Raw genomic sequence first — 10,956 nt, 5'->3', positions numbered from 1 at the left:
CTCTGTCATGGGTCTTCCAGTTGGTGGGGGCAATCCTAGGCCTGGGTCTAGGCTCCAGTGTGCATGTGTTGGTCAGCAGGCCACAGCAGTAATTTTGTTAAATGATGAAAGTAAAAAATGTTAGCATTCTCAGGCTGATTATCCAACAGCTAGTGAGGTTAAAAATTATTGTTTCATAATAGACAAAATTAACAGGTAAGTATACTAAAAATCATTCCACATTTAAAAATTGCAAAATGTGGCTTTATATTTTCATGTTACCCTAAAAAAACTCTGACCAGATCCTGATCACATCCAGAAGTTAATTTATTATATATTGTAAAGTACTGTAAAACCAAGGCAAGGGAGTGGTAGAGCTAGCAGCAGGAAGATCTATCACAGTCTGTTCCTCCAAGGTCCCTAAGAAGCAGGACTGAAGAATGATACAAGTAGAGCCTTTAGTCTATTCTGGTTCCCCTGGAGCAACAACAGATCATGGAGAAATCTGAGCTTTGTGAGTGTATGAAGGAAGAGGATAAAGGTGGCCACAACTCTACCCTTCCTGTCTGTGAACCTCACTGCTGCACAGAGGTCCTCTGGGTACAGAAACAGTAAATAAAACCCCTCTCCCAATGAGCTGATGAAGAGTCCAGGAATTCCCCTCTGTCCCCATTTGGGAAACTTTAAATGAAAAGACTGTACAGAGCGTTAGGACTATCATTTTCTAAAAAGAAAAAAGAAAAAGCACCATAATTCACATCAACACACATGAAGACAGTAGCTTGAGAGTGTGCATGGAGAACACAAATGTCTGATATAGGGGGTCCTCGGCCTCAAGACATGAATGAATATGAATGGGCAGCATTGAGACTGTGGTTGAAACAATTTCATTTCAGAGGATGAGAATACCGAAGTACATGATGATAGCACAAAGCTCTCTGATCCATACAAAACCACTGTCCCCAGTGCAGTGATACTGAGAAAATAGCAATCCATAGGATGTTGGATTGGTTATGAGTGATTCCTATGGAGACCAGCAAATGAACATAGCATGGGGTAAAACATGCGTGAAGCCGTGATCTTAAATTATAGTCACTATGTCACTGTGCAGCCTTCCTTAAAAAAGAAAAAGAAATGATACTTGAGTAGAAAGGATGTAAGCAAGTAAGTAAGCACATTTAGAAACAAATGGAGCAATGTGTTCCCACCAAAACAGATGTTAATAATGCACATATTGGAAGCTCACAATCACAAATTCTAATGGAAGCAAAGACTTATGAGGATTCAGTTATTTAGATGGATTAATTGAAAGGAGGAAACTGATGGAGCAGTTCTTTTGTTTTCTATCTAGCAGGTGCATCTGCACTGAATAGAGAGACATTTAATTTTAAGAGTTTGCAATTAATCCTGAAGATTAGAGTCCAAAAAGCAAGCAAAGAATGTTCTTCATTAATAAGATTTGATCACCTTCTCATTTATTGTTAGCTTTAATGTCATATTTATTTCAATTATGCAATACTGCTTTATGAGTTTTTAATAGAAAGATTCTAGAAAACTTGATATGGACAACCAGTCTATGAACTGTGGCTAAATTTTGAGTAAAAAAATCCGCTTCTTTAGCTGGATGTGGTGTTGCACACATCTATAATCCCAGCAACTCGTGAGGCTGAGGAAGGAGGATCACAAGTCCAAGGTTAGCATTAGCCACTAAGCAAGGACCTAAGCAACTTAGTAAGACCCTGTCCCAAAATAAAAAATCAAAAGGGATAGGGATTTGGCTCAATTGTAAAGCTACTCTGGGTTCAATCTCCAGTACCCCACAATAAAACCCCCACAAACCATCTTCTTGGTAAGTAAGCTTTAAACAGCCTTTTAGGACTTCTGTGCTGACACAACATCCTATTCTTCCACTGAGGTGATTTTCTAAAAAAAAAAAAAAAGAAAGAAAAAAAAAAGATCATTTCAGCATAGACAATTCAATCACTGGATGGAAAGAGAAAGAAGGGAAAATTTTTTCATATATTTGTTGATTGATTGTATATCCTCTTCTGAGAAATGTCTGTTCAGATCTTTGGCCCATTTGTTGATTGGGTTATTTGAGGTGTTTGTTGTTGTTGTTGTTGTTGTTGTTGTTGTATTTTTTTTTTGGTGCTTAGCTTTTTCAGTTCTTTATATACTCTAGAGATTAGTGCTCTTTCTGATGAGTAAGGGGTAAAAATTTTCTCCCAAGATATTGGCTCTCTGTTCACCTCATAGATTGTTTCTTTTGCTGAGAAGAAGCTTTTTACTTTGAGTCCATCCCATTTGTTGATTCTTGATTTTAATTCTTGCACTATAGGGGTCTTATTAAGGAAGTTGGGGCCTAATCCTACATGATGGAGATTAGGGCCTACTTTTATTTCTATTAGAGGCAGAGTCTCTGGTTTAATTCCTAGGTCTTGATCCACTTTGAGTTGAGTTTTGTGCATGGTGAGAGATAGGGGTTTAATTTTATTTTGTTGCAGATGGATTTCCAGTTTTCCTATGACCATTTGTTGAAGAGGCTATCTTTTCTCTAATGCATGTTCTTGGCACCTTTGTCTAATATAAGATAATTGTAGTTTTATGGGTTAGTCTCTGTGTCCTCTATTCTGTACCATGGGTCTACCAGTCTGTTTTGGTATCAATACCATGCTGTTTTTGTTACTGTTGCTCTGTAGTATACTTTAAGTTCTGGTATAGTGATGCCATCTGCTTCACTCTTCCTGCTAAGTATTGCTTTAACTATTCTGAAAAAAAATGTTCATAATCTCTAGCAATTAGAGAAATGCAAATCAAAACCACTCTAAGATATCATCTCACTTCAATCAGAATGGCAGCTATTGTGAAGACAAACAACAATAAGTGTTGGCGAGGATGTGGGGGGGAAAGGCACACTCATACATTGCTGATGGGACTACAAATTGGTGCAGCCAATATGGAAAGCAGTATGGAGATTCCTTGGAAACCTGAGAATGGAACCAACAGTTGATCCTGCTATACCCAAATGACTTAAAAACTGTATACTACAGGGTCACAGTCATATCAATGTTTATAGCAGCACAATTCACAACAGCTAAACTGTGGAGCCAACATACATGCCCTTCAGTGATGAATGGATAAAAAAATGTGGAATATATACACAATGAAATTTTACTCAGTAATAATAGAGAATACAATTATGGCATTTGCAGGTAAATGGATGGTGTTGGAGAAGATAATGCTAAGTAAAGTTAGCCAATCACCCCAAAAACAAATGCCAAATGTTTTCTCTGATATAAGGAGGCTGACTCATAGTGGGGTGTTGAGGGAGAGAATGGGATGAATAGATGAATTCTAGATGAAGCGGAGGAGTGGGAGGGCAAAGGAGGGGGCAGGGGATTAGCAAGGATGGTGGTGGAATGTGATAGACATCATTATCCAAAGTACATGAATGAAGACACGAATTGGTGTCAACATAGTTTGTATACAACCAGAGATATGAAAAGTTGTGCTGTATATGTGTAATAAGAATTGTAATGCATTCCGTTGCCATTTATTTTTTTAAAAATCAATTAAAAAGGAAAAAAAAAGAAAGAGAAAGGAAGTGTGGAGATTTTACTTTGCATACTCCCAGAGACAATATGGAAATCACTGAGGACAGAAAGGTGGTCAGTCAGTGTCCATATGGCTGGGTTATTGTTAAAGTGAAAATTTTTAGATTGTTTTGTTTTGTGTGATGGATTGAACTCAGAGCCTGGAACACATTAGGCACATGTTCTCCCATACAACTATACCTCCTTCATGCTTTTTTTTAAATTTTTCTTAAACTCAACAAAATTCAAGAGTCATAAATAAATAGGGTTCTGAGAATCTGCAGTTGATGGGGTACTCTAGTTACTTTGATGTCTTCAAAGAAGAAATCACTTATTAATTTTAGACTCTTTTTCAATGGGCAGAAAAACCTATTCCTCTAGAAGTATTGAAAGATGTGCTATCTATTTTGACTTTAGAACTTATAGCCAGTCAGTTGCATTCACCCACAGTATACCTCTTCTAAAGAACAACACACAGCAATATCTTGGCATTTGAGGAGTAGTAATACAGAATCCTCTGTCATCTCAATCTCTTTGCTCTACTGATTTCATGCACGCTTATTCTTGGTTCATAAATCCTATGTCCACGTCTATTCTAAATGTCCTTTAAAAAGAACTTTCAGGTAAGTCATTATCTGACCTTGGGTCATTGATATGTTTGGAATAATTTATTCCTCTAGATTTATTTTTGTATCCAAAGAACTGCATAACTGAGCTAACCCAAATAGTGCTATTGAGAAATATGAGTTAACACTTTCAAAAATCTTAAAATAGTGGTTGGTCTATAGTCATCTGGCTATAAATTCTGGTGGTATTATTTAAAATTTTTAAAAATTCTTTATCTTTAGATATACATCACAGTAGAGTATCTTTTTGACATATTATACATACATGGGGTATAACTTCCCATTCTTGTGGTTGTACATGATGTGGAGTTACACTAGTCATGTATTCATATATGAACACAGGAAAGTTATATTCAATTTATTTTATTATCTTTCCTATTCCCATACCCCCTTCCATTCAGTCCCCTTTGTCTAATTGGGATTGTTCTTCTTCTTCTTTTATTTGTTCCAATTAGTTATACATGGTAGCAGAATGCATTTCAACTCATTGTATAGAATCAGAGCAAAACTTTTCATTTCTCTGGTTGTATACGATGCAGAGTCATACCATTCATACACATGTACATAGGGTAATAATGTCCATCTCATTCCACCATCTTTCCCACCGCCATACCCTCTCCTCCCCTCACTCCCCTTCACCCAATCCAGTTTCTCTATTCTTCCCTTGCCTCCATCATTATGGATCAGTATCAGGTGGTATAATTTTTTAATATTGTTATTAGTAGTGTATTAGTATTATCCAGACTAAGACTAAAATCTTTTAGAATCATCTAATTTCCTACTTTCAACTCTAAATTTCTTAAGGCAGTTGGAGTAGATTATGACCTAGTTGGAATTCTGTCAGTTACATTCACCCACAATATACCTCTTCTACAAAACAACACACAGCAATATCTTGGCATTTGAGGAGTAATACAGAATCCTCTGTCATCTCAATCTCTTTGCTCTACTGATTTCTTGCAGGCTTCTTCTTGGTTCATAAATTCCATGTCTTTTGTGTCTTTGGATATATTATACATACAGGCCTATATCCACTGTCCTGCCAGACAGGGTGAGTGTGCTAGTACTAGGACCTGGTGGTCAGCCTGCTGCTGGTTGATGTGACACCCCCTCTCTTCTCAGGGATGATTACATCTGGATTAAATGAAAAAATAGTCAGGTGGCTGTTTGTGCCAGGCTGTGGCAGTCCATTGACACACAAGATCTTTGTATATGAGTCTCTGTGAAAAGTAAGCATTTCCAGGCCTTGGGCATCTGAGAATTGGCCCCGAGTCTTCCCCTCTGCCATGGCCCTGGTGCACAACTGTGCTACATTGCATGTGGCCAAGTTACACTCTGCCACTAGTCAAGGAAAACTCACTTCCTTCTTTCACTTTCATGAAATTAAGACTTCCATTTTTTCCCCCAACTTTACTCACAAACTGTCTAGTTTTGCTCTCTATGGAAGTTGATAAGAAAAAAAAAAAATCTGAAGTTGTGAAAATTATAGAGAAAAACTAGTGCAGCATTTTGCTTTTCTTTTACTGTCCTTTGTCTTCATCATAAGAACCTAATTCAGGTGAAACAAGAATGCATTGCTCAGCAAACCACTAGTGAAAACAATGTAAAAACATTAGAGTAAAAAAAAAATGCAGAGTGAAGGAGAGGAAAGAAGGCTTTTTCTCTGTGACATAATAGCCTGGGTCTCATCACCCTGTGAGAGTGAGACAGAGACCAAGGAACAATGATCTCCAATGAAACCACACTGACTGTGTAACCAACCGGAGGACACAGTTCTGTAATATTCTTTTCAAATGAAGGGCAGTGTCATCCTTGAGTGCCCTGTGTCCAGAAAATCTGAGCAGGACAAGAATTCAATGCTTTAAGCAGAATAATTAGACAATAATACTGTACTTAGCAAAATAAAAATTATTTGGCTACTGAAGGTAAAATGATTGCTATTAGGTAAGTCTTCTACTCACATATATAGAGCAAACCTTTACTCTCAGCATCTGAGGGCTGTTCACTCTTTTGATACTTGAGGATATGTCTCAGGAGAGGAGAAGGTCACTCCTGAGAGCTAGGGTCCTTCCAATGAGAAATCTAGTAAGTGGCAAGAATCATGGAGAGTTTATTAATTTGCCAACAAATAAACAAGCCTCTTCTCAGTAAAGGAGTCCTCATGTCATGAAGATGTGATGCACCTGCTCTGTGGGTAAATCTGATGAGTGTGGATTGAGGACACTTTGTCATTTGAGAGCAGAGGGTAATGAATACCTGTGAGTGAGGAGGTGCTGGGGAAATAGCATTATCCTGCAATTAGTATCTTCACACACTCATAAGAATCTGAAAAGGACCAGGATTCCTTCTAGGATAATTGGTAGAGAAAGGGGCACTGTTGCACTCACTGCATAAATGGTGGACAGAATGGACAATAGGAATCCTGATGTTGTGGCTCAGTGAAGTACAAGTGCATGGAACTGCAGGAATATGTTCAAAAGAAGAGGAACATAGAGAAGGTTATTTACCAATAATTGACAGCCTCTGCTGTGAATAAATCAAAAAGCAATCCCATTCAGGAAGAGTTTAATTGCCAGAAATGTTGGGCCAGATTTTCTGAGCTCAGCACAGAAATCCAGAGGTATGAGGATGTCACTTTCTATGTAAAGGAAGGAGGAGAAAAAAAAAATGAATGTTAGGATCATGGCAGTATATATTTGGATCAGAACATTGAAATTTACTGGGAAAACTTCCTTCTGTAAAATCAATGGATTAAATTGATGTATTCTTGGGTCATTGTCAGAATAATACACAAATGAAAACAAAAGTGGGAAGCAAAAGTGTAGGAAAGTGTTTAGGAAATTAAAATTGTACTCCCCAACTTAAAAGCCATACATAAACTGAATGTCTTCACAGAACCCTGTTGAGAGCCACAGCCAAAGGGGCCCCAGCAAACTTCCAGCTGCCAGCAAACTTCCAGCTGCCAGCTGATGATTGGCTCACAGCGGCCCCAGCAAACTTCTAGCTGCCAACTGATTGGCTCCTCTGCGGTGATGCTCATTGGGCTGTTTCCCCGCCCTTTCAGACCATGGAGCTGCTCATTGGGGAAATTTTTTTTGGCTCTTCCCATGCGATCCAGCCAATCGGCCTCAAGAGCAGGAGGAGTGGGGGAGGTTGAGAGGCTTGTGGGAAGCTAGTGGTGGCAGTTGGGCTCTGAGGGTTTTTCCTGAGGAGCTGTTTGGTGTGGTGTGTGTGTTCTAAAAGTAAAGTTCGTTTCTTTTGACAAGTGGCTCCTGAATTGTGCCCAGCCAGACTGCAGCAGAACCCAAAGTCCAAGTTCATCCACACACCAGATCAGCCGGGCCAGCAGCATCTTCATTTCCACATGGCCCTTCTGCTCCCACTGCTGACTGTCTTAGTGGTGGACAGCCATGGCTCTTGTATCTCTGGGCTGTGACCTGCTTCAGACCTCTGTCCAGCTCCACAGGAACATCTTTGTGTTCCTGGGCCAGATGAGGAGAATCTGCCCTTCCTTGTGTCTGAAGGACAGAAGGAACTTCTAGTTTCCCTAGGAGATGGTGCAAGGCAGCCAGTTTCAGAAAGTTGAGGCCATGTCTGTCCTCCATGGGATGCTCCCCCAGATCTCCAACCTCTTCCAACCAGAGCATTCCTCTGCTGCCAGGAACACCAGCCTTCAGAGTGAACTCTACATTGGAATCCATCATCAGCTGCAAGAGCTGGAGAACTGCTTAGTGTAGGCCATGGCAGAGGAATAATCTGTCTTGTCAACCGAGGGCTGGCCTTGAAGAGGTACTTCCAGAGAATCCACCTCTACCTGGAAAAGAAGAAATACAATGACTGTGCCTGGAATATTGTCAGAATGTAGATCATGAGAGCTTCCTTTTCATCAGCAGACTTTCAAGAAAGGTTGAGGAGTCAGGATGAAGACCTGGGGGTCACCTTGACATGATTCTCCTTTACTAAGTGACTACATCACACCTGCATGTGTACCTTTGGCCATTTCCAATGCCTATTATTTCTGCTTTAGTCATATTTTATGGTGACTCAATTACTTGTCAGTCTATCAAGTGAATATATATTTGAAGGTGTCAGCCTTAGGGCATCAGTCCCTAAGAGATAGCTGCCCTGATGTTATTTACTTATTTATTTAATTTATATATTCTTACATCTCATAATATTTATAATATATAGCTTTTTCATGTTTGCTTTACATTGCAGTATAACTGGAAAGAATGTATACCTTTTCTTTTTTTAATGTAGTATTTCATCATTTATTAAATTATTGTGAAAGAAAAATCATTGAAGTTGTTTTTTCTAAACCAAAATCTAAGATATTTTTTCTGAACCAAATTGAAGAGTGGATGTTAATATTTATTTATTTATTAATTCCATTCACCTCATATGTATTATGTGTTCTATGAGTAGCCAATTTAGAATTACTATCAAGAAACATAGAGAAATAAAGCAAACAGAATTCTTGGTTTGTAGGGACATTCAGTCTTACAGGAAAGAAAAATAAAAGCTGTACTAATTTGAAGTACAAGAAATACTACAAAGTGAAGTAAGGACGATAGATTTTCTTTCAGCAAGGGCTTTAGGCACAATATGGAGGAGGAAAACATAGTACATGCCCTTTCTAAGGAACCTGCAAGACAGAATGGTGTATAAGCCTGCAGGCAGATTGTCATCATGGTCCAGGGGATCACCAATACCAGGGGAGAAGATAGGAATTTAGGATTCCTTCCTGCCTGTCTAGTGACAATGACATGAGAATGTACATGGTCTGGTGTTGAGGGCCACAGACAAGTCAAGACGCGCCTGGCACTTTGCCAGGAGAAGTGGTTTGAGAACTAACGCCAGCAAGTCATTAAGATGATGGAGATTCCTTAATGACTGACTGCTGTGTCTAGATTATGTCAATTAAGTTAAGATGTGTATAATTATTAAGATGATGAGGATTCCTTAATGACTGATTGCCGTACCTGGATGATGCTAAATTGAGTCAAGTTGTGTATTCAGTTATGTATATATACCTCTGCTGTCCTACAAAAAAGCGGCTCCCACTGTATCAATCTTCACAAGTTGCTTGTCACCCCCCAGTTATTTTGCCCAGCCAGACTGCAGCAGATGGTGGCCCATATGGGGAGCCCTGGGACACTCAGGGGTAAGTGACAAGGAAGGCTGCCGTCCCTAGAGATAGATAGGACGGGAGCAAAGCTGCTCGTCCCTAGAAGCAGATAGGACGAGAGGAAGGATAGCCATCTCAGGAAAATGGAGAGGATTGATACAGTATGTTTGTGTCTTGTTTTGTCTTGGTGTGTTGTATTGTCTTTGTTACGAAAATATGGAAGGGGTGTTAAGTAAATTGCTAAGGGAAGGAGGCACCCCAGTGGAACCAAGAACAATTAGGGCATACTTTGATAAAAGCCCAGGAACTCTAGTCAGAAAGAGGAAGAAAGTTCAGAGGAGGAAGGACTATCAGAAAAAAAGTTGCAACAAAAGGCTATTACTAAATGCTTTTCGTCACCAGAGGGTGCATGAAGCCGCACAGCAACTGCCAGGTGCGCGAGCTGGTCGCAGCGCAGTGGGGACTTTCCAGAGGTGGCACTTCCCCCATCCCCCGCCATGGGACTGCCCAAGGATGCTGCAGCTGGCAGGAGGACGCACCCATGCCCCTGAAGTTTGGTCATTTCCAATGTCAATAACTACAATGGTTCTCCCACACCTGGAGGCTAATGAAAAATGAGCACCATTAAGTCCTATTTCAAATGTAAAAAACCTTGAGATAATGTACAAAATTGTTCAGAAGGTTGTTTTCTTAGTGCCTCCTGGAATGCTACAGGATTTTCTATAGCCATTCATTGCCGGAGTTCCTGCCTTCATCCCAGTGCCAGTGAGGACGAGGGTGGAGGGATTTCCAGTGTTGCTGAAAACCATAGAAGACTTCGGATCATCATAGCTGTTGCTGTTTCTGCTGCTACAGCTTAAGTTAGCTGCCTGCAGAACTTACCTGGACTGTGATTTACCTGGACTGTGATTTAATATATTGAGACAACAAATTGTATCTTTGCTGATGGTGTCATCTGTGGTACAATTTTTCCAAGGGCTTCTTACTTGGAGCCATCAATTGGCTTGGTATAGTGGCATTTTGTATCCTCCCCTTCTGCTTGTAGCAGGTTATCCACAAGTATGGCTGAGTATGTTGGGCCCGTAGTCAAAGACGGGTAAGATCCAATTACAATGGTACCAACCTAAGAGAGGAGGCTGATGATTTGAGGTCAGACCATCCAATGACGGGTAAGGACCATATGTAGTATTGGACAACCTAAAACAGGCATGGTCCCTAAGCCACATACTTTTTGTTTAATTAAACAAAAGGGGGAGATGTTGAGGGCTACAGACAAGTCAAGATGGCACCTGGCACTTTGCCAGGAGGAGTGGTTTGAGAAGTAATGCCAGCGAGCCATTAAGATGATGGAGATTCCTTAATGACTAACTGCTGTGTCTAGATTATGTCAATTAAGTTAAGCTGTGTATAATTATTAAGATGATGAGGATTCCTTAATGACTGATTGCTGTAACTGGATGATGCTAAATTGAGTCAAGCTGTGTATTCAGTTATGTATATATACCTCTGCTGTCCTACAATAAAGCGGCTTCGCTGTATCAATCTTCACAAGTTGCTTGTCACCCCCCCCGTTATTTTGCCCAGCCAGACTGCAGCAGTCTTGGATGTTCCTCTCTCTAAGGGTTGACTT

The 10,956-nt window shown here is 39.9% G+C and overlaps 1 pseudogene; it reads left to right on the top strand.

The window, feature by feature from the left end:
* Positions 1-7,562: 7,562 nt before the first annotated feature.
* On the top strand, positions 7,563-8,147 carry LOC143385974 (interferon omega-1-like; annotated as a pseudogene).
* Positions 8,148-10,956: the final 2,809 nt, after the last annotated feature.

The sequence above is a fragment of the Callospermophilus lateralis genome, chromosome 2 (assembly GCF_048772815.1).
Source record: "Callospermophilus lateralis isolate mCalLat2 chromosome 2, mCalLat2.hap1, whole genome shotgun sequence".
Classification (NCBI taxonomy): Eukaryota; Metazoa; Chordata; class Mammalia; order Rodentia; family Sciuridae; genus Callospermophilus; species Callospermophilus lateralis.
This window is presented reverse-complemented; position numbering and strand designations above follow the sequence as displayed.